The 24,768-nt window shown below is 42.4% G+C and overlaps 1 long non-coding RNA gene across 1 annotated transcript; it reads left to right on the top strand.

Annotated features, from left to right (window-relative positions):
- Positions 1–1,007: 1,007 nt before the first annotated feature.
- LOC146026808 (uncharacterized) lies at positions 1,008–22,570 on the top strand. Its single transcript, XR_014454547.1, has 3 exons — positions 1,008–1,158; positions 2,325–2,382; positions 21,983–22,570. It is a non-coding gene; the product is annotated as an uncharacterized LOC146026808 (long non-coding RNA).
- Positions 22,571–24,768: the final 2,198 nt, after the last annotated feature.

Raw genomic sequence — 24,768 nt, 5'->3', positions numbered from 1 at the left:
TGGGTGCGCCAGTGGAGGGCGCAGGGAACTGGAAGCGAGGAGGCTTGAGATAGCTGGAGCTCATGCACGGAGACAGGAGAGAGCTGAACTGCCGGGGACACAGAGGATTGGCTGAGACCTAAGGTAGAGGCGCGGGGTCTAAGCCGACAGTGGTATTCACCAGGGACCCCCGCAAGGGGATATGGACTTAGCTGCAACTGCCGACCAGGTCGCGGCCCTCTGCCCAGGTTCCCCTGTGACTTTGGCAGAGTTTGGATAACAAGAGTCTTTAATGGGGTACGAAAACCATCGATGGTGATCGATGGCACTGAATGCTATACAGCAACACGGAGGGTACTTGAGAGTAGTGGGATGCGGCCTGGAAGCCGGTGATGACGTGAAGGTAACACAGGGGGACACTGGAGACAATGAGAATTACCGGAGCGGCTAGGGAGCCGATACTTGAGATCACTGGGGATCGCTGGAGCGGCTAGGGAGCCGGTACTTGAGATCACTGGGGATCGCTGGAGCGGCTAAAGAGCCGGTACTTGAGATCACTGGGGATCGCTGGAGCGGCTAAGGAGCCGGTACTTGAGATCACTGGGGATCGCTGGAATCACTGGGGCGGCTAGGGAGCCGATACTGGGGATCACTGGAGCGGCCTGAGAGCCGAGAGGAGACGGGCACGGAACCCACGGATAACCGGACACTGAGCAAGTAACCTGGGCTGCACGAGAAGACAGGATCACACGGCAGATGGAGACACGTGGAGACTTCTGGCAGGAGTAGAATGACCAGGACGCTGAGAGTAACACAGGTGACAGCGGACTCAGGAAAACCGGACCTCTGGAGCACGTGGGGAGTCTTGACAGGAGCTTAACGCTGGAGAACTCACAGGTAAACTGACGAGTTGTTCAAGACAAGGAGGAGACTGTGAGCTGGGTATTTATCCCTCCGGGTGATTAGGGAATCAGACGCAGGTGATGGAATTAGCCGCAGCAGCACACAGACCAGGAAGTAGGATGGAGTTTACCTGGATCATGTGACCCGCAACTTGATCAGGGAATACACCTGGAGCTTACAGTGACGCAGGGGTGACTTGGAAGCAAAAGACATCACGCCAGGGATTGCCGACTGTGCCGGCAGCTGACCTACGGAGGACACTACCCCAGCGTGCCGGTAAGGGGCGCATGCGAGCAGTGCGGGAACCGGGGTTCATGACACTATGCCAGTAACACATACAGTAGATATATCCCCCTAAGATACTGTAAAAACCTTTAATTCATGTACTTACACTCTTCTATATGTACTATTGCAGTTTCCTTCAACTAGTTTTCACACTTTTACTCCTTTCTGGTACTACATACAAATACACACTGGCTGATCACTAAACAATATACTGGCCGATCAAATGATTTGCCAATATATCTGCCAGTGTGTACCCAGCATTACACAGGTTCTCTAGCTGCTTAAAACCAGGTGAAATGCAGGCTTGAAGTCAGCCAGCCACAGAACCTGAGCCATGTATTAAGCCCCTTTCACATTGCAGTTTTAACACGGCATATTCCCGATTTTTAACTGCTTTAAAACGGTAGCAGCTGCAATATGAAAGCACCACAATCAATTTACCAGTTACAAAATACCGGTATTTTGAAACATGTTAAAACCAGGATCCTACACGTTTCTGAGCCGTTTTCCCTGCAGTCTGAAAAGCTCAGAAACGGTATTTGCTACAATGATAACCACACATGATCCCCGTCCACTAGCAGGAAAAAAAAAACATTTAAAATTACATTGTATGGCTTTCTATGGGTGAAACAGGTTGAATCTGAAGGTACAAAAATTGGATTGAAACTGCAATATACCTTTACAACATGCAATATGAAAGGGGTTTAACTGGCTTTTGACCCGTTTTAAGACACCTTTTGAAAAACGGGTTGAAAGCAGGTTTTTGCTATGTGAAACCAGCTTTAGTGTCCCAGTTTAAAGGAATAGTATGGTTTCCCAGTCTAACTTGCTTCCAAGCAAATCACCTCTGAACTGTACTAGCATAACTAAACAATGGAATTGGTGGTTTTCATACATTGCATTAAATTAAAGTATAATCTACCACATTCTACTCAATTCACGATGTACCATATTCATGACATTTATTTGTATTCTAATATTACTAAAAAATTAAATACATATGCATGCCCTCATACATAGTAATAATGCTTATCCCCCTGCACATGTAAAATAATCTCTAGGTTAACACCTGTCACATGTATTTTGTAGAACTGTGATTGCCATTAAGGAAATCTCTTTGCTGTTTATCTGTATTTTGAAACACAAATTACTTTCAGGTGCTGTTTTAAAGCCCAGCATTCAATTGCTCTACCTCTGAGAGCAGCTCATAAAATTGTAAGTAGTTGTCTGTACTGGAGCAGTGATTTGAAGGGCACCTGAAGCTGCCTGGGTTCATTTGCATGAAATTTGCCCTAGAAGTGACACAAATTTTTGGATTCACAATATTAGTCACCTAAATTGAAAATCAAACCTTGCATCACAAAATAAGGCCTTTAGAATCCTCTAATTAGTAATACTCTATATCAGGCCTGGCCAACCTGTGGTGCGCCAGATGTTGTCAATGCCTTTCCACAGTTTTGCTGTAAGGGAGTGTTAAAACTGTGGCAAGGCATGCTGGGATTTGTCGTTTCACAACATCTGGAGAGCCACAGGTTGGCCTGTTCTGCACTACTGTATATCGTTTCTGTGTTGATCCAAAAGTGTTCTGTTTTCCATTGCAAGAAGAACATCTTTAAATATTCATAACGTGAAAAGGAAAAAAAATATATTGCTCTCTTCCTGCTCAGATATAGATTATCTGTGTGTTTCAATAATTCTACAGCTAAATGTTTACAAGGTCATTTTTTGTCATACTTGCCTACTTTTGAAAACTAGTTTCAGGGAGATTATAGTTGGTCGTAGAATTTTGCACAGCGCTCCATCGAGGGTGTGTGTCATGCTCCACCCAAAGGGCATGTCTAATTCCATATATGGAGAGATTGTGAAAAGAGATTGTGAACGTGGCACCCAGAAGCGTGGTTGTGTACCGCTAAATCTAAGAGGAATATTTTAAAATGACTAAGGGGCAGATTTATTAAGCTTGGAGAAGAGATAAACTGGAGATAAAGCAGAGAAAAGGTAAAAGGAGATAAAGCACCAGCCAATCAACTCCCAACTGTCTTTTTCAAACACAGCTGATTGGCTGTGCTTTATCTCCTTTTACCTTTTCTCCGCTTTATCTCAAGTTTATCTCTTCTCCAAGCTTAATAAATCTGCCCCTTATATACAAATACAATGTAGAGGAGCCCCAACGCTGTTAGTAAGAGCTACTATACTTGCTAAAGTGCTGGGAAATGGTGCTGATGATTCAATGTAAATGTATCTATCTCTTATTCCTTTTTTTCTCCAAAAATGTAATAGTGTAATGTGGGCTAGGTGAAATGAGGGAGATTGGTAGACTACAGTGGCGTAACTTGTGTAAGGCAGCCCCCGCCACTGCTTGGAGGAGCGGGGGCTGCGTGGGCGCCGGAAGCCTCTCACTCTAACCTGCAGAGCTGAGGTAAGGTCCGTCCTGTCTCACTCCGTCTCTCTCCCTCCCTTCCTCCCAGCAGCAGCAGCATTACAGGCAGGAAGTTCGTCTGTGTACACAGTACACACAACCTCCGTCCGCGCAGGCTGGGCAGCTGCAGCATCGTCCCTCTCCCTGCTTTCTGTTCTTGACTGTCCTGCTACAGCGGCTGCCTTCTATTCCCCTGCACTCTGCACTCCGGTTACAGAGCCCTCCCTTTCTACAGGCTTCAGCACAGGAGCTGAACACAACAATAAGGTTAACTCTTTCAAAACCTGGTTTTCTACAGTGGTATGCAAAGCATTCAGTGTCTGTGTCATCACATGTCAGCATATTTGTGTCAGTGTCTGGGTGTCTGTATTATGTCTCTAGATATCAGCGTCTGTCAGCATCAGTGTCTCTATGTGCAGTCCGTGTGTCAGCGTATCCCTGTGTATAGGCGTCTTTCAGTGTCCATGTGTCAACATATGTGTCTGTGTCGGCGTCCATGTATCAACTTGTCAGCGCCCGTGTTTTAGGATCTGTCCATTTGTCAGTATCTGTCTGTTTGTCGGCGTCTGCGTGTCCATGCGTTAGCATCTGTCTGAGGGGCTGGGGGCATGCCAGAAGCTCACAGAGCGCTTAGCATGCCCCCATAGTGATGAAAACGGGAGGCATGGCTTGTGGGAGCATTATTCCCAATAAGCCTTTCCCCCTCTCAGTGAGGTCACACCCTTTTCTTCGTCGACAGCGGACATCTCGCCCGAGTTCAGTGTAGTGCGAGATGTCTGCTGAATTCTGACGTTTTTTTAAAGGGGAATTATCTTACAAGGCAAAACCATGCCTTGTAAGTTAATTCCCCTTTAAAAAACATCAGAATTCAGCGGATATCTCGCACTACACTGAACTCGGGCGGCATGAAATTCAGGCCATAGTGTAAGGTGCATTTAGATTTGTGGAGTATAAGTTTAATGACGGCATGTGGCATATAGTGCAAGGGGCATTATAATGTGTGACGTAATGTTTAAGGGGCATGGGGGCGGGGGGGGGCGGGGGGCGCCAGAAACTTTTTTGGCTGGGGGGAGCAAAATTTCTAGTTACGCCACTGGTAGACTAATGAGGAAGAGAGGGAGATTGCTGCTATTTAAGGAGTCTCCTGTAGAATGCAGGAGGGTAGGCAGCTATGTTTTTTGTTGGATTCAGTATTGAATCCCGGCGGTCGGGATCCCGGCGTTCAGAATCCCGACGCCGGAATCCCGACAGCCGAAATGCCGACAAGGGGGGATGTGGATCGCCCCCCCTTGCGGGCTCGCTGCGCTCGCCACGCAGCGGGCCCGGTGCCTCGCTACGCTCGGCACGCTAATTTATTCTCCCTCCAGGGGTGTCGTGGACACCCCAGGAGGGAGAATGTGTCGGTATTTCGGCGGTCGGGATTCCGGCGTCGGGATTCTGAACGCCGGGATCCCGACCGCCGGGATTTTAACTGCATCCCTTTTTGTTATAGGTTAACAAAAAGATCACAAACCACTTTAGAATATAATCAAATGACTTTCATATTCTTCTATACAATTTTTGTAACAGCTAAACTGTCTCAGTTCAGTAACAATGTGTTATTAAGATGTGTATAGATACAGTTGTTGCATTGTTTTTCTCTGTATAATAAGGGCACATACACAAAAGCATACAGTATAGTATTCCAAGAATCAAATGGGAATATTTGAAAGAGCCATTATTGCATACACTTGGGTCAGATCCATTATACAGTATAAGGGACATGTATTTGGATCTAATAGCACATAAGGACAACTATAACTATACAGACTGGATGATCAAAACGGGCATGTAGAGGGGTCTGTTGTGATAAAAGTGGCAATTGAGGAGGTCTATGGTGCATCTAAGTGTGTTAATATATTGATAGAAATAACATTGTCACAGTAGTTCCACAGCCAAAGTGATGGAATGTACCAGATCTTGTAACCATGCGAGTGGTGAAATCATTCAATGGAAACTGACTTTTATTTACGAGAGCAATGACGAAGACGGGGCGGGCGGCTGACGCCCTGTGAGGGTTAAGTATCAGGTGGAGGAGATATCTTGACATGATTCACACCCCTCATTTCCCTACTTAGTTGTCATCATCTTTGATGCTCATAATAAAATAAATTAAGATTTCCTAGCATACCCATACACAATTAACAACCCAGTACCTACTATAGCAGCTAAATAAAGGAATCTACCATGGTAATGTTTCATAAAAACAATTCCAGGAACTGTAGAATACTGTAGAGCATTTTTTTTTTATAATTGGGTGCATTTCTTATAGGACCACTTCAATGTACCGTATAGGGGTCATATAAATATTAATTAGGTTCTAAAGCAAGTGTGATACATGGGTGAAATGTAATAGGATGAGAGATTCAGAAAGTGAGAGATTTGGTAAGAAATCTCCAGGTTTTTTAAAGTGGCAACCATTGACACAGCAAAATCACACTGGTTTTGCTGTGTAAATGATTGCCACTTTAAAAAAACTGGAGATTTCTTACCAAATCTCTCATTTTCTGAATCTCTCATCCTATTACATTTCACCTAACTGTTATTAACATCCCTGTTAACAATATTAACACTTGTATTCAGCAAAATAACTTTTTATAGAAAGTATTTCTATGCCTTTTATAAATTAAATTATTGCAATGATCAAATAAAAAGGACAATGACCCAGTCATGGGCTGTGACAAGGAGATTTGGAAGTCTGTGAAGTATTAAGCACAGGTGTATAAGCATATTTGGGAATAGTGTGATATTATTGCAGCAGCAGCCTGTCATCTTGTTGTAAAATGCACTCAGTCTACAGAAGCATTGAATATACATATGGAGCGCTGAAGATGTCGCTGAAAAGATGCCGGCGCCATATGCTGCAGCTGACAGTACGGCATAATATGATAGGCTAATCACAATAGAGACATTAATGAATACACCAACTTTCTACTTGTCACAGGCTCATGTGTTGTGGGAAAGTCAGAGCATCTGGTGATTAGCTTTAAAAAAAGTATCACAGAACTTGCTACCTCTTATGTTCAGAAGTGTGAACGGGGATAATTTGCACTTGGCAGATGACTGAGGAAATTCACAGATGCAAAAGTTAATAAAATCTTAACATAAAATATTACTGAAATGTTCTTATCTTAAGCCAAATATGAAATCTGTATAAATCCATAAAAAATGTATATACAATGTGTGTGTGTGTGTGTGTGTGTTTGTGTGCATACTTAAACACTGATTCCAAGAACGAGGAGTTGACCCCCAAATATGTGACTCAAGAAAGAAAAATCAATTGCAACACTAAATGGTTTCAGCAATAATAGTTACTACAACATACATATAACAATTTACTGTAAATGAAACAATGGCCCTTATTCTGATCGGTGCGGAAATTCCCGCATGCGGACGGACCGCCGATGTTGATCGTCTGCGCATGTGCAGAGGTCAGTCTGCGCATGTGCAGGCGATTTCGCCGCACGGGTTCTTTATACGCCGCACAGGGGGCGTAGAGGGGCGTGAGGGGCTACTTAGCCTCATTACCCTATGCATACGCCCCCCGTTTCATGGGCGTTCCCATGCAAACGCGGGGCGTATGCATGGTAATGAGGCCGTGACGCGTGGGTACGGGGCGGGCATCTGACATCGCCGGATGTCAGCTGCCCGCCCCTATACATGATTTCACACGGACAAGTGTCCGTGTGGTCTTGTGTTGCGGGACCTGGTGGAGCGTGCGGCCCTGCATTCGATGTTCGGCGACCATGGAATGCAGGGGCTGCTCCCACCATGGAGGAGGCGTATCCCCGTACAATTTCATGCGGATCGCCACATATCCGCATACGGACGGCAGGTGGCGATCCGTATGGAAGGCGGGGATTCGCCTGCACGGTTGCGGCCGCATATTCTGATCGGGCCGCACCGATCAGAATAAGGGCCAATGTATTAAGTCTGCACATACAGTATGTAGGAAAGGTAGAATTTGATGGCATATAAAAAGGCGTATCCCTTAGCTGTCAGGCCAACTGATTGCAATTAGTGTGTAGATGGGCTCTTGTACAAATTATGGTCTGTGTTACTAAACATTAAAGAATGCATGAACTAAATATATAGTAAATATTGATAAAACATGATTATATACCATGTAAGCAAAAATAGTACATTGCGCTAAAATAGAAAATATATATATATAAATGAATTCATACAGAAATCATGAAATCACGAGCTTCCGGCTTGGTGGCTCACTGCGCTCGCCACACTATATAAAATCAACTCCACGCCGACGTAGATAGTGGGGTAATGAAAAAGTCGGAGGACACATTCCACTGCCCCTCACGGGGCTCGCTGCGCTCGCCACGCTTTCGGCTGGCGTGGATAGTGGGGGGGGGGGTACATTAAACCTATTTTTGGGACATACAATCATGGCATTGCACACTCTATAAAATCGCATGCGATTTTGCGGCAGATGCGATGCGATGGCCCGGGGCTGAGAGAGCAGTGAATAAATTACATAGGAAAATTGCATCGAACATCGCACATCGCATGGCCCTAAAATGGCCCATGTGATGCGATTTCCCTACGCAGAATAGCCCACTAAGCAAATTGATTAGTGGGCGCCATTCTAGGAAACAAGTACCAAAACAGCTGAATTTGCAGTAGTACTGGTTAGTATTTCCACACTGTAAGTGAGCCAGTTTTTAGAGTAAGAGTCTCTGTGCAGATTGTTAGCATACAGATAGAAAGATCCTATTGCATCATACAGGTAAGTATTTGATAGTCTGTTAGTGCAACAAAGCCCATCAATGAAGCAGTTTAAGCAGCAAGCGTTTTTTATGTCAGTGATATAATATAATTACCACTTCTTTTTCATCAGCTACCTGCCTAAACTCAGCAACTAACTGTAGTTGCTGAGTTTAGGCATGTAGGTAGATAAGCAGGTGGCCACCTGAGGGACAGTGCAGTTTGCAGTTCCTGACCTAGCACTTCCAGTCTTGCTTTATCTGGATCCACCCACATGGGAGTTACTGCTGTCCACAATGGTCTGGTACCAGGAAAATAGATGTCACTAACGCATTTTTCCACCTATACAAGTTCAGTGGCTTCCTCAGAGAATAACAACAATACACCATAGACCTGTGCAATTTGATGTAATATATGTATAACGTTTAAGTGCACAGTCTTGAATCTAATCCTTAGAGGAGGGGTGCTCCCTCAAGCAGAGGCAGAACTATAATTGGTGCAAAAGGTGCAGTGCACCGGGACCCCTGTCACCCATTGTTTTTCCCTGTCACACTCTGCATCCCCCTGACTCTTCTTGTCACCCACTGCCTTGTGGCATATTATTAACTTGGGTTGGGTGGAGGAAGGAGATAACCAATTACAAGCAGTAAGACCCACCAGAGGTTTCTCCTGTACACTTTTCACTCCACACATTCATACTGTATATGGACACAATTTGATGTTACAGGTGCTCCTGAAAAATGGGACCTTCTGTTAGTTTTAGCTGTATAGTTTTATTGTTCTGAATTGTACTCCCCATGGATGAGGGTTACGGTCTTTTAGATTTACAGTGTCTACGTCTACAATCAAAAGGTCAACAACTAATTTTTGACAGGGTTAAAAGGTTGACAGTCAAAAGGTTGACATGGAAAAGGTCGACATTCATTTTTTTGTGGGTTTTTAACAAAGGTTGACATGAGTTTTTAATTTTTTTGTGTCTACAGTATAAGTGTACCATGTCCCATCTACAGTGTCTAGGTATACAATCAAAAGGTCGACAACAAATGGTCAACAGGGTCAAAAGGTCGACAGAGTCAAAAGTTTGACAGGGTCAAAAGGTCATCAGTCAAAACATCTGCAGGGTCACAAGGTTAGCAATGGAAACATCCCCTCTGAAATAGAACTCCCATCTTAGTACATTTCCCCCTTAGTAGTTGTACCACAGACATTTTTGTAGCCTTCAAACCAATAAAATAAAATTTATCTTTAAACATTTTTTACCTTTTTTGAGCATTTCCTGTACTGAGCATCTAAATGAGTCCTTGTGTAACAAACGTAATGCTCCATCACTCAATGCCCATGCCGTGCCAAACAGGAGCCATCTTCTAGTAGCTAGAACTAGTAGCTGAAATACTGTAGGACAAATTGTCTCCAATAGCCCTGATAGCTTAACTAGAACTGATGAAAATTCTCTTTAGTCATTTTCTTGTGGTCAACACCAAGTATTGGATTCAGGGAGGTTCACTACAGACTTTTCACACGCAGCATGTCACATACAGAATGCTAAGCAGTACCACGTGTACTGTATGTAGCCTTAGAGAGGAAGGGAATAGTTCTATGGTAAGAGCTTTATGGAAAGACTTTGGGGGGAATTCAATTAGCTAGAGTAAATTACCATGGCTGATTGAACTAGTTTAATTGTCCTTGATAGCCGGCATTATCGGGAATGTTGTTTTCCCTGCATATAGGTGGAAGTTACAATTACAATCACAAAATCACATGGATCAGGGAATTTATCTCGGATTCATGTGTTTTATCCCAAACATGTCAAAGAGTCGGGAGTGAATTGCTCAATAAAATACGATTATTTTGTCTGATCCTAAATTAATGGTAAAAATGTAATTACCGCTTAAAAATTAATAAGCAGGAATAGCAGACAACGATAGTAAGTTTAAGAGTATCTAAACAAGTACTTTTAATTAAGTATTAAGTTCTGTGAGAGCTTACAGTATACAGTGGAGGAGTGGAAATATAGAGATAGGTAATTATATAGGGTATCAATAAAGAAGTTAGTTGAGTTTAATTTAGATGGGAACCATATATATCAGATTTAAGAATGTATTATAAAACCATAGAATTAGTTTAATAAAATTTACTATATTTTCAAATTATTTCAATACATACAATTAATGTGCTGCCCCCCTTGTGAGACCAAGGACCAATTTGAGATCCCTGACCTCAGGCTGTACTTCCCTCAAAGTAATATCAGAGGCAGTGGTGATATCTATCATTAACTCCCTATATTGTCTTCTCGTGAAATTGAAGAAATACGATTTTAAACCCTTGTACTTTTAATTTATGTTCTAGCCTGGATAAAGGAAGAAATTATCAATGAAAGGTACAGATAAAGATTCTTAAATCATGAATAATGAAGTAATTACTCTAAAGGCTCAAACAAATCATTTCTCCAGATACTTTTTTCTAACTAAACACTAAGTACAATCTTTATATCTAATAATTATGTTTAAGCTGCATGTTTAAAAAGTCTTTAGAGGAAAAACAAGTTGACAAATTACCTAGGTTTTATGAAATATGGGAACACTGCAACATTATAACACAATATTATTTACTCAAGCGTTCTAAACTAGTTATATTGAGAAATGCAATTACAGGTAACTAATGGACTTTCAATGAAATATTATTAATCTCTACACAGCATCATTTTTCAGTGTTAGCACTGAAAAAAAAAAGAATTTTAATGATGGAACTGGATCTAGGAAATTTAATAGGTATTCATTACTAAACTACTGCATAAAAGTAAAAAAACAAGTAGATGATTGAGGTGTAAAACTTACAGAGGTGAAGGGGGCAGCATTGAATACTCTGAGGACCAGCTATCGGCACTGGTCGCCGTATAGCTCGCCATCAGGGGCTCACCGCCCGCATTGAATATACCCCACAGTGTGTATATTGAAGTCATTTCAATATTAATTTTCTCTAAAAAAAACCCCATTAGATTTAAGTACCGTATGATATGCGCTGGCATTTAAATGCTGTGGGTGACTTTTGGAGGTTTTTTTTTACGCAAATGTGAAGCATGGTGCCAGAAGTTGAATGCATTCTGTTCAGTGTGCCCATACCCATGTACGTTCACATTCATATCTGCTTGTGTTGTTCCATTATTGTGCAACCAACGTATTTCAATGCAATTGAAGGAGTTCTTTTATATCTATGGGTACATATTTTAAAAACACTAACCCTGTGTTTCCCAAATTGGGTGCCATATGGCACTTGTAGGAGTTGAACAAGTTAGTGGTCCAAAACCAAAACAAATTATTAATGGTCAATGTGCCCGGCAATACCTGTACTGATGGCTGCTAATCATAAACTATGTGGACAAACAGAAGTAGAATACTGTACACCACTACATAATTTACCCTAAGATAGATGTCAGATAAGCACAAAAGCCATATGCTTTTGGTTTTACTGTGAGGACTTCATCAAGATCCACTAGAGGGTCATAAGGGCTGTCTGTTACTTAAGCTACTTGAGGCTTGGTGATACAAATAGGGGTGCAGAGTGTGCAGACCTGGAAACAGAGGAGGGGAGCCTATTGAGGGGGTTCTAGTGTGACATCAAATAGCATTCCTAAACTAGCAGAATGGTAGAAGATCCAGGGAGCTGACAGAGAAGTTGCTGTCAGACCTGCCTGGTGGTAGAGCTGCCGGAGCACTACCATGGCGGGGCTTCTGATGCAACGCAGGAAATCCCTGTTGCAGTTGAAGACTGAGCTGTAGTAAGGAACATGATGTGAATTGGATGTCATGAGGTATGAACAAGCAGAAGGTAACCTGATGGCATGATGCAAGTGGTGTAGAGATGGCTAAGGCATGAACAGGGTGCAAGGTGAGCAGCCTCGTGACTAGGTTATGTGGTTGATGGGAGGAAAGGATACAGAAAACTGTATAGAGCGCTGGTCAAGGTGGTTTGCTCAGGGTGAACAGCTGCAACTTGGGACTAGTCAGGTCCATGAGTGGTTTGTATGGAAGAAAAAGGAAGTTGTTGCATGATTCATATATTTTAATGAGTCAACCAATCTAAGCAATAAAATAAATATTTAATATGACACGTAACATACAATAAAACTGAATGAAGAAACTTATAAAAACAACAAGTGGACCAATTGATATAACCTGCTCTGGTAGACCACAACAAGTGGGGAGTAGAATATATCACTGGAGTCCAATTGTAATCCCAATGAGTCACTGGAGGTGTCCCGGTCCAATATGGACTAGTTTACTTGTGGGGATTCTCTCTAAAGTGCGTTTGGTATAAGTGGGAGGAGGTGCTCCAATTGAGTTCCAAGTGAGGCGCTATAGATTCCCCAGTCCAGGGCTTGTATGGGGGGCTCCTTTTGTAAAGTTCACTGTGCCAAGTGATGATGGTAGATATGTGGGGTCCCAGAGAATTAAGCAGGTGATGGGCAATGTCCACAATGGGTCCAGCTTGGTCACCAACGCGTTTCGTTATCACTGAAGGGGCAGCTTTATCAAGGTACCACCTTGATAAAGCTGCCCCTTCAGTGACAGTGAAACGCATCACAAAATTTTTTAAACGTTTGTGTTTATTAATTTTATTATAATAAGAATTATTATTATTATTATTATTATTATTATTATTATTATAATTATAATTAATATTAATACTAATACTAATAATACTAATAATGATAATTATATTGTCTCAGGTTGGTCATTTGTATTTTAGAGTGCCTTTTATTAATGGATCTAGATGAGTAAATGGTCTGGCTGCTATAGGTTCCACTGTTGTTTTTCAGAGAGGCAAAAAGTGCAGTATATGCTCACACACAAATGGTTACAACTCTTTCTTAGAATAGAGTATTTATGCATTGGCTATGCTTTCTTTATAACATGATTTTCTAAATCTCACCATAAAGTTTTACATTTCACTTCAGCAGCTTGTAATGCACAAAGATTATACAGCAAGTTTTGAAAGACTCAAAAAGAATGTAAGTTCTATCTTCTTTATCTGGAAATTGGTTGGCACGGCAGCTCACCTTTCACCATATTCTTACCAGTGGTGCAAGTAAAAAAGCATTAGCAAGGTTGCATTTGGAAGGGGGTGTGGAAAAGGCACAAATGTCCACAATACACCCATGGTAGCTCTGATGGGGTGACACTACTACTATTATTATTATTATTATTATTATTATTCTGGGACCGGCAGTGTTGAAAAATTGCAAATATTGGTCTGGCCATCAGGCTAAGGCTGCTTCATACTATAAAAGGAGGAACCTATACCATGGGTTTGGGTTTAACGGTTATAAAGTGGCCAGCTAAAGCTGTCTTGCTTGATGTTAGTGTTAGCTTTGCCAGGGGAAGTCAGATTTGTTATAATCCTGCTTTAGTAATGAGTTGATGACCATTTGAGTTGTTACAAATGTATTCATTTATTTATATTTTATTTATTTTATTTAAGCAAAAACACTGAGTACAAATGTGTAAGGTATATATATGAATTAAGCATTTCAAATCTTATATCCAAATATATACTGGTAGGCTAATTGGCTCCCACAAAATTAGAATGTATATGTGTGAGTGTACATGTGGTAGGGAATATAGATTGTAAGCTCCACTGGGGCAGGAACCAGAGAATTGCCTTAGGCGCTGGAGACTAAAGGGGTGTAACTTGCCACCCTGCAGCCACCACGTAAGAGGATTGCCAACCTCTAAAAACCACAAAGTACACAAAAATAACGTGGGGCGCTCTTGGGTAAACAAGATGAATAACAATTTATTAAAACACACAAACAGCACAAACATATACAATATTAAAAGCACATAGGTTCACTGCGACAAAGAATTAATTTACTGGATTTATATGCATATGTGAATCTTTCACCCTTTTAGGGTCAGGCATAGATGTTTAAACAAGTAGACCAAGTTCAATCCCTTAGTTTAGGCTGACAGTGTCCACTTTTTTCAATAAAACCACATGGAGCTGAAGATGGCTAGTGTGCACACTTTCAATTTTATAGCAAAGCACTTTGCATGAGTTGTGCATGCAACCAAATGTCGGAGCAAGGACTTCTGTTTTTTGGGGGGCTGGTGTAATCAGTGTCCGTCCTGTCTCCGTGTAAACTCTTCCTCCAGCCGCTTAGTCGACCTGCATTTACGGACGCTGTGGCAGAGCGCCGTGTGAGATCTACAACGGGGAAGGCTGTAACAAGGAGGCAGCTTCTGCTGGGACACTGAAGCCGGCTGATCTCCTGCACATTACAGGTCAGCTGAGCGGGGAACGGAGAGAGTGAGCGCTGCGGCGCATACCCTTCCATAGAGTGATATTCCGAACTGCCTTCAATACCTATCAGTAAGAGTTTACACGGAGACAGGACGGACACTGTTTACACCAGCCCCAAAAAAACAGAAGTCCTTGCTCCGACATTTGGTTGCATGCACAACTCATGCAAAGTGCTTTGCTATAAAATTGTAAGTGTGCACACTAGCCATCTTCAGTTCCATGTGGTTTTATTGAAAAAAGTGGACACTGTCAGCCTAAACTAAGGGATTGAACTTGGTCTACTTGTTTAAACATCTATGCCTGACCCTAAAAAGGGTGAAAGATAAAGATTCACATATGCATATAAATCCAGTGAATTAATACTTTGTCGCAGTGAACCTATGTGCTTTTAATATTGTATATGTTTGTGCTGTTTGTGTGTTTTAATAAATTGTTATTCATCTTGTTTACCCAAGAGCGCCCCACGTTATTTTTGTCCACTGGGGCATGGACTGATGTGAATGTTTTTCTCTGTAAAGCGCTGCTATATAAGAAACTGTTAATAAATAAATAAATATGAGATGATAAACCATATACAATAGGACAGGCATATCCAAACTGTGCCCCCCCCCCCAGCTGTTATTTATTTATTAACAGTTTATTATATAGCGCACACATATTCTGCAGCACTGTACAGAGAATAACATTCCGGGTAGTCCAGTGCAGCCCATACCGGGTGCATAAATCTCAGGCCGTGAGTATTGACTTGAACTCCGTGGTGAGGGCGCGGAGTCTAACTGCCCATCGGTTTTCAGCAGGGACCCGCCCAAGGAGGTTTGGATTTTGCTGCGTCTGGACAGCAGGTCACGGCCCCTCGCTGGGAGAACTCATGGGTGCTGAGAGATCGATTGACTGAGGATAGGTCAGGATTCGACTAAACAGGCCGGCTAGGCATGAGGACTTCAGGACTGTTTAACTCAGGCATGTCCAAACTATGGCCTTCCAGCTGTAAAACCACACATACCAGCATGCTTTGCCATAGTTTTAGCATTCCCTATTAGCAAAACTGTGGCAAGGCATGATGGGACATGTAGTTTCACAACAGCTGGAGGGTCCTAGTTTGGACATGCCTGGTTTAACTGTAACTTAAATGGCCAACTTGGCTACTGCATAACGAAGCGTAATAACTTATGCTCCGACCGACTTGGTTTGGGAACTCCTGGTAGAGAAAAACTGTAACTTAAATGGCCAACTTGGCTTCTGGATAACGGAGAGGAATAACTTAAAGAACTGGCTTGGTTTGGAAACTCCTGGTTTAGAATAACTGTAACTTAAATGGCTGAATTGGCTTCTGGATAACGGAAAGCTGGAACAAGCAGGTAAAGGGATTTACAGTAGCAGAGACAGGACTCTGAGACAGAGCTGAGACTGGAACTGTAGTACCATGCAGAGACACTGAAGGCGGCTGTAGAGCTATGCTTCTGACAGCTGAAGAGTTGCACCAGACCAGATGCTTAAAGCTTGTTGAGTTTTATAGCCCAGCAAGGACAGGCCAGCCCCTCTCCACAGAGGAGATATAGGGACCCTGCCTGCCGGTTATGTGATGCAGCAAAGATGGCGGTGCCCAGTCCCAGAAGCCAGAGAAGCTGCCGGACCCGCCGAAGGACCAGGACCCCCCAATGCACACTGCCCCCCGGACCACCTCGGTCGAGCACCGCAGCGGTGCAGGGGCCGAGACACACGGTGGGGTGAGTAGCCGCGCACAGCACCAAGACAGGGCGTAACAGTAGGTAAGAAATGAGGTTTGAAGGATGTGTCAGCACCGACCTCTTGGTCTTACAACCCATAATCAGTAGAGAATCTCATCAAAGAGGCAAGATTTTAAATAGGAAAATTGGAAAAATGTATTCCACCATTAAATTTGGGTTGATGTAACTTCCTGAGACTAATATGAGCCCTGCCAGAGAAATTACTTTAATAAATGATTGATTAGTTGGATGTTTTGTAGTGAGGAGAATTGATAGTGCCTGCAGCATGTAAAACAGAAGGGGGAAAGTCATTGTCTTTATAATGACAGCTCTACCAAGGTACAAGAGGGTCATATGTTTCGAACCCCTGAGCTCCTCATTGATAATTTTGGTCATCAAATATACATTCTGCATATAATACAAATGGATTGTTGGATAAAAGAACACTCAAAAATTCCAAGGGTGAGGAAAAGGGAAAAGATGAAATCCAGGAAGAAGTGGTGATGGTAGAATGAAGATACATCACCGGAGCGGATTGGCCCGGCTTGGAAACCGGGCCATTTCCTGGTTGGCCGGTCCAGATTTTTATACTGCCAGGGCCACCGACCGTGCCAGCCCTGTGGTGTGGCGGCCATATTTGTTTTGGGCTATCCTGCCCTTCATTATGACCAGGCTGCGCACCCCCGCCGCCACCATTACCCCAGGCAGTAGCGAGCGCACTCCCCCCCCAATCCCCCCCGAGTAGCGAGCGTACATCTGATAAATTCCAAAACAAATTCTCGATGAGATAACAATCCAAACAAATGAGGCCAAAGGATTGTATTGATTGCTTTATGTGTATCTAGACTGAGGAGCATGCTATGATCATGGTGACCTTCAGAGGAAGTAATTATAGTAGCCAAGGTGGTATGTATGCCCTCCACCAATTGCCTACCCATCACAAACCCCATTTGTGTTAAGTCAGGAGAGTAAGATTTGCTGTGAACAAGAGTCAAGTCTACGTTCAATGACGTGAAGGGGCAATGGGAACCAAGAACAAGTGGGTCGATAACCATTTATATATTTATTTACCAGCACATCCTTTAATTCTTTTTAACAGTACATTCATTCAAGTAGAGAGCCTACTGTACATGCTGGAAATCCCAATGAAAGGCATAAGACAGTTAAAAATACATACATTTTAATTCAATCACAAATGCATACTAAGGGGATGGTAAAAAGCGCTAAAAGAAAAATTCTGAAAAAATGGGATAATTAATTTCAAGTGGTACCTGTAAATGAAAAAGTGGTTAGTAGTAATGTTAACACCCTTTTGAGGAATATGTAAAAAGGATATGTAAATGGATGGACTAGTGCTCTCCCTAACACTGACCCTTACGTGCTTCCGGTGTTATGATGGTAGCTCCGTGTGCCAGATTGTGAACGGCCGGGATGCCGCCTGATGTTGTTGCGGCTCTGTCCCGTCCGTCTGACTGTATGAGCGGCAGGGCGCACTGTCAGAGCCGTCGCTTGATGTTGTTGCGGCTGGCTCAGTGCGCGTCCGTGACTGCCGGAAGTCAGAGATCGTGGAACCGGAAGTTCGCTGCGGCCGCCGGGCAGGGTTTCAGGGTGAGCTTGGGAGCAAGTGTGAGAGTCCTCCTTACGGGTCCAACGCGTTTCGTGCGTCCTGCGCACTTTTTCCTTGAGCACACAATCTGGCACACGGAGCTACCATCATTACACCGGAAGCACGTAAGGGTCAGTGTTAGGGAGAGCACTAGTCCATCCATTTACATATCCTTTTTACATATACCCCAAAAGGGTGTAAACATTACTACTAACCACTTTTTCATTTACAGGTACCACTCGAAATTAATTATCCCATTTTTTCAGAATTTTTCTTTTAGCGCTTTTTACCATCCCCTAAATATCCTGTTATAAAGAAGCTGCTTAAACCACATAGCGCAGTAACCACCCAAATAAAAATCACAAATGCATACTAACTTGTCCACCATATACCAACTATGGTTGCCTTCTGATTATATGCCACAATAACTGTATCTTACTCTGTCAGCATTGCCACTACTAATCAAATTTAAATTCACACTTGCCAGTGTAATCTGTGTCTTACCTCACCCGTTTCTAAATAAGAATTGATGGGAGAAATAAATTGTTACAGTGAATTTGTACATTAACATTTGCCGCAAGTCACTGGTAGCAGAGACTATATTGTTTCCTGTAAGTTCTGTCACCAGCTATGCTTCTGATATGCCAGTTTCTGTACCTGGGGGTCAATGGTGTTCGCAGAAGATTGACCCACTTGGTTATTTTTCTCCTGTTGGTGAAACATGCACCAGTCATTTTCTGTCACATTTGGTATATTTCTTACAAACATTTCCGTGTCAGAGGAGTCATTTGAGGGATTGTTTTATAGACTGTGAATCTTAGAAACACTGGATCAGTGCACAATGATAACATTGTGTTACAATGTGAAACAGCACAAAGCTGTAGTGTATTCCTGTCTGCCTTTGTCTTATCAAAAGTATTGCTTAAACATATTGGATTAGCACAATATTTGCAATACACATTTCAACTGACCTTAATTCAGATTTGTGGTTCAAATATTTGAGTCTCAGATTACACAGATCTCAATCAGAAACCTTAAAAAGCAAGTACATCCTATGCAGTGTGCACCTACCAATGCATGACAGGATTAGTAAAATTAAGTAAATAAACAGTGGTTCCTAAACTTTCTTAAATCATGGCACCATAAGGTATCAGCATTTTTCTAATCCCCCTTAGAATAAAATGTTATTATTGATATACTTGGGGAAAAAAATATTAAATTAAGTGCAGTAAATTGCACCTCCCATTCATTCTTTGGATCAGTGTGGTTCTGATTGTCCACATGATTTATGATTGCCAGCCACTAGCACTGATTTTACCTATCACTTTTGACCTTTAATATTTGATTTGATCCTGGAACACCAACCCGAGACAGTCATGAGGGTGCCTAGGCACATAGAGCCTCATTCAGGTTTGGTTGCTTCTTCTTCCCATGCAGCAAATAACTGATTATCTGAACATGCGTGAACAGGTGATAAGATGTAGGAAACAGTATGGCAGCAGACTGTCAATGATTGCAGCCTGTTTCCATATGGAGAGGCAGAGGAAAGGAGCATTGACACCCTCCGTTTCCCATAATTGAGGCGTTTTATCATTGATTAGGGGGAAGAAAGAGGCCAGAGATTTCTGTCATTGGTTGGAGATATCTTGGCCTCTGTAACATATGGCTTGCTCAACCCATTGGGGGACGCAGCTTGAATAATTAATGCAGTAGGTGTATGCTTGCTTGCAGAGGTGCTTTAAGAGAGTAGGAAGCCTGTGTGCAGCCTCTTCCCCTTGGGCCCCCCCCCCCCTCTCTCCACCGCCACTGTAGCACCACTCTAGTCCACAGCGCAATAAAGTCTGAGCACTAAAGTTCAGTGATTCCGGTAGTGCTGATGTGGACCCCCTGGGACTCAGGGGCCTGTGTGCATGTTGCACCCATTATAAATATGCTTGTATTGTAATAGATGCCATCTTCAGCATTACCATACAGCGTGATCATATAGCGACTTAAAAAAGTATCAATTTTGGCTGTACATTTTGAATCCGTTCCTTTTTTTTCATGAATTTAGCAAATTTTGGGCCAAATGCACTAAGCTTAAAAAAGTGATACGGTACGCGTCCTACGACCTTTTCATACCCCCACTATCCACGTTGGCGTGGAGTTGATCTTATTAAGTGTGGCGAGCGCAGCGAGCCACCGAACCCAAAGCGTGGCGAGCGCAGCTACGCTCGCCACACTTTATATAATCAACTCCACGCTGACGTGGATAGTGGGGGTATGAAAAGGTCGGTCGGTCGGACGCATACCGCGTGGGGTGGCGTGGATAGTGGAATTAACAAGGTCGACAGCTGTTACGTCGACTAGTGTAATTGTGAACAGGTTTAAGAGTGTTTTGCACAGTACCCCCTACTAAGCGGTTTCCAGGGATTCTGGATTTAGATGCTTTAGCGTCTAAATTTTAGCGTGTACCGGGGTGCAGGGAGTCTGGATTTAGACGCTTTAGCGTCTAAATTTTAGCGTGTGCCGGGGTGTCTAGTTTAGAAGCCCCGTACGTTAGCAGTGTGCCGGGGTGTCCAGTTTACATGCCCCCGTTGTCAGCGGTGTGCAGGACTGTCTATTTCACTGTGGAACTACAAGTACCACAGTGACCTGTCAGCGCTGGGCAGCGCGCGCTGCTGCTGCCCAGTGCTACGCTGATAACGTAGATTACATATGTAAAGCAGGCACATGCTGCACTGAGAACAGTTAGAGCGGCAAGCGCACAGTTAAACACAGAGTCTGGCAAGGGGCAGATTAGATGGGCCAAGTGGTCAAATTCTATGTTTCTAAGCCAAGTTTCAAACACAGACTGTGCGCGCGGTGGCGCCGTGAAACTACACAAGAACCCTTTTTTTTTTATGTGTATAAATAAATACTTATTATCATGTTGTTTCTACTGTTAAAGATTCCTTAAGGGCAATGACAGTGATTGTTTAAATATAATTAACTTACCACCATGTAATTAGCTTTTCTATCCAAATAGTTTTTATTGATTTTATTCTATTTTGATACTGTATAAGTAGAGGTTTATTATGTTGCCTTTTTTTTTTTTTTAAACCAGTGCTGCCCCCAAACTTTTATGCTTCGCTGTCCTCGATTAAGGTCTAGGGTCTAGATCATGTGGAAATACAGAAATCAAATAATTAGGCCAAACAATAAAAGAAAATATATCAACCTAACTTAGGTTCACTCATAGTAGATCAGCTGTGTACAGTAACTAGATTTCAAAATGTTTGATACACAGGGCCTTTTGATATACTGTACAGGCCCCAGGCAAAGCAATGCACTTGTAGGGGAAACAGTTTAAGAAAGTGTTAACATACCCCACCTGCTGTTCGGGTGTCAGCACTCTGATGTGTGGATAGCTCAGGACATCCACCTATCAGTATTCACTGTCTAGCTGCAGGCTGGGAAACAGGTAGTGGGCCAGATGCACTAAGCTTCAAAAGTGATAAAATGGAGAGTGATAAAAAGCCAGCCAATCAGCTCCTACTTGCCATGTCACAGACTGTGTTTGAAACATGTCAGGTAGGAGCTGATTGGTTGGTTGTTTATCACTCACCATTTTATCACTTTTGAAGCTTAGTGCATCTGGCCAAGTGAGTGCTGCATTGCCGTTCTGATTGTGTGACCACCACCTTTCCCTGTCTTAAGGCCCCTAGAATAATGGGACTCTAGGCAGCTGCCCAGTGCATCTATAAATTAAGATGGCCCTCTTGATATACATAACAATGATTTTTTTACAATAACTGTATGATAGGGCATCTTGTTTTGGCGGCACTGTATTAGGGTGGCAGCAAAATTAGCATGATTGTGAAATTTTGTCAGCTTAAAGGTTTACTAAATACAGTATGAGTTTTCTTTTTTAACTTTACATTTAGTTTTACATTGTGGTTATAATTGCATTATTGTTATGTGTAGATGCATTTTCACTGAACTTATTTTTTCTGTCTCCTTATGTTGTTTTTGTGTGTAAAGAAGCTCAGAGCAGTCAAGGTTACCATAACACCTACGCAATGACACAGAAGCCACAAGTAAAAGCATGTCACAAGATAGAGAACAGCAATAACCAAGGCGTTTGTCACAGAAGTATACGATGATTGATCACCACCCCATGTGTTACCAGAACTGAACCTTTTACTGACAGAGGAATGAGAGAAGTGCTTCATTGTTAATACTGTGAAAGAACATTGTATCTTACAAAAAATAGCTGATGTCTGAAAAAGGACCCCATTTTGTAGCAGTTTACTAAACGTGATGGACAGATGGAGTATATCTTTACAGACTGACACTTCAATATGGCACAATATGATGAAGAGAATTCCTCTCCCACTTACAAACACCTATGTATGAGGGCCACTGTTTAGACGAGACTTAAAGGTTCAAGAATAAGCCTGTAAGTGACAAACCAAAAAATACTGTCACACATTTTGAAGTGTTTGTGAAAATGATTGTTTTACCTTCATCTCCTAAATTCTCAAACAAGAGAACAGTGTTTGGAGTATGAAGATAGATTCATTTTTTTTTATTATCCCCATTGGCCATCGGCAGAGTTGAATAAATTATTAAAAATCCCATTTTTTCCCCTGAAATTTGGTCTTTCTTTCAATGCATGTATGTTAAGTTGTGATACTCGTCTTTTGCCCTTGCGACTAAGACACTTTTACACTTGTGACTTGCTCCATCAAGGCGGACAGCAAGAAGGTTGGCGGATGTCTGACGATATGGCCAAGGTACAACTTAAAAATAACTTAGACAATTAAATAAAGCACATAAAAATAAACCATACTGTATAATAAGTAAAAATAAAAGATACAATTCTTACAGGGTTCATGCAACACATTTCCTGGTGCAAATGGCTGCTTCCTCAGGCAATGTTTGCTATTTTTAAGTTGTTTATTCAGTGTTGCTACTTATGGTTCAGATCTTTTTTTACTTTTATTTTTTTATTTATGTTTTAAATTGTTATACATTTTTTATTAGTAGGTTTTTTATAAGCAAACATTATTCATATTTACTGAATGAGAAGATTAACACTCTCTACTTGTTATAGCCTGTAGGCAATTCAGCTATACACCAGGGGGTAAATTAAGATGTGAGTTCTGTTGAAAATGGAATGTTGTCCATAGCAACCAATCAGGCTCTACTTCTTATTTATTTAACACTTTCTAGAAGATAATAGATCGAATATGATTGGTTGCCCATAGTAACATCTCATCTTCAATAGAACTCACATCTTTGTAAATATACCTTGTAAATAAAAATAAATGTTTTCTTTTTGTTGCTTCTTTTTTCATATTGTATATACTCATGGCTATTTTTCAGCAGGCTCCAGCAGGAACTGAGGCCCTTATTCTAGTTCACTCTTTTTGACAAAATATTTCTTAGATGGACAAAACCATGTGCACTGCAGGTGAGGCAGGTGTAAAACCCCACCCAAATCTAATTATCTCTGCACAAGTAACACCTGCCTCACCTGCAGTGCACATGGTTTTGTCCATCTAAGAAATATTTTGTCAGAAAGAGTGAACTAGAATAAGGGCCTCAGTTCCTGCTGGAGCCTGCACAAAAATAGCCCTGTATATACTGTATGTAGAACTTTTTTTTGCTCCTAATGAGTTTTTACATTGTGATGTCTCAGTTTAATTACACATATACAGTATAAAAGCAAAATTTCTGACTCCATCTTTTTAGAATATTTTTAGTAAGTTTTTGTAAGGGCTCATAAGTGTGACTGTCTCAACTAAAATGAATGAAGAACTGAGAGCAGAATCACATATTGGAGGTATTTAGGTTTGATCGCCCCCCAGCTCATTGGCACAGGAAGCGATATTTTTAGCGACTGCGCATGCGTATAAGCATTTATACTCATGTGCAGCCGTTTGGTGCGAGCGGGCATGGTGAATTGCCTAGAAGTGTGGTCCTGGGGAGTGGGGCGGTGTCCATGGAAACACCCAGCATTTCATTGGTTTTCCCATGAAAATGCTGACCATTCCCATGGAAATTCGGCGATGACGTGGGTGCTGGGAGTGGGCAGCTGACATCACCGGATGTCAGCTGTCTGCCCTCTTCCCGTAGAGGGAGCACACATGCCTAAGACACCAGAGAGTATCTTAGATTTGCGTGCACTTTAGTAGTCATTGGATGGTTGAATGATTTCCACCCCGTACGCATGCTGCAAATGGGTGTTTATGCTAAACATCCATTCGCACGGGTGCAGGTGAATTCGGCATGCGAGGGGGGGCGGCATTCGTGCGAATTTCTAAGCTTTCGGTGTGGATCTGAATAAGGTCCATTGGGCCAGATGCACTAAGCTTCAAAAGTGATAAAATGGAGAGTGATAAACAGCCGGCCAATCAGCTCCTACCTGCCTTGCCACAGACTGTGTTTGAAAAATGTCAGGCAGGAGCTGATTGGTTGGTTGTTTATCACTCTCCATTTTATCACTTTTTGAAGCTTAGTGCATCTGGCCCATTGTGTATAAATAATTAGGATTTTCAGGTATACATGTCACTCTCTCCCAGCCACAGACCACTCTGATGACACTTAGGCACACCGGAAATCCTTCCTTTGACATCTATTGCCAGTCCGACCCTGATATGTACATTGCTCTTTTGGTCTGCAGTTATTAGGACAATTTAAAAAGTGAAACAGGCATAAAGGGCCTAATTCAGACCTGATCGCTGGGCTGCGGAACTTGGGAGCCAAGTGATCAGTGTAAACATCAGCCCATGCCACCCTGCACATGCAAAATCCCACCCATG

This window comes from Crinia signifera, chromosome 1 (genome assembly GCF_055691185.1).
Source record: "Crinia signifera chromosome 1, ASM5569118v1, whole genome shotgun sequence".
Taxonomy (NCBI): domain Eukaryota; kingdom Metazoa; phylum Chordata; class Amphibia; order Anura; family Myobatrachidae; genus Crinia; species Crinia signifera.
The sequence above is the reverse complement of the archived record's forward strand: the minus strand, read 5'-3'. Positions and strand labels throughout refer to the sequence as shown.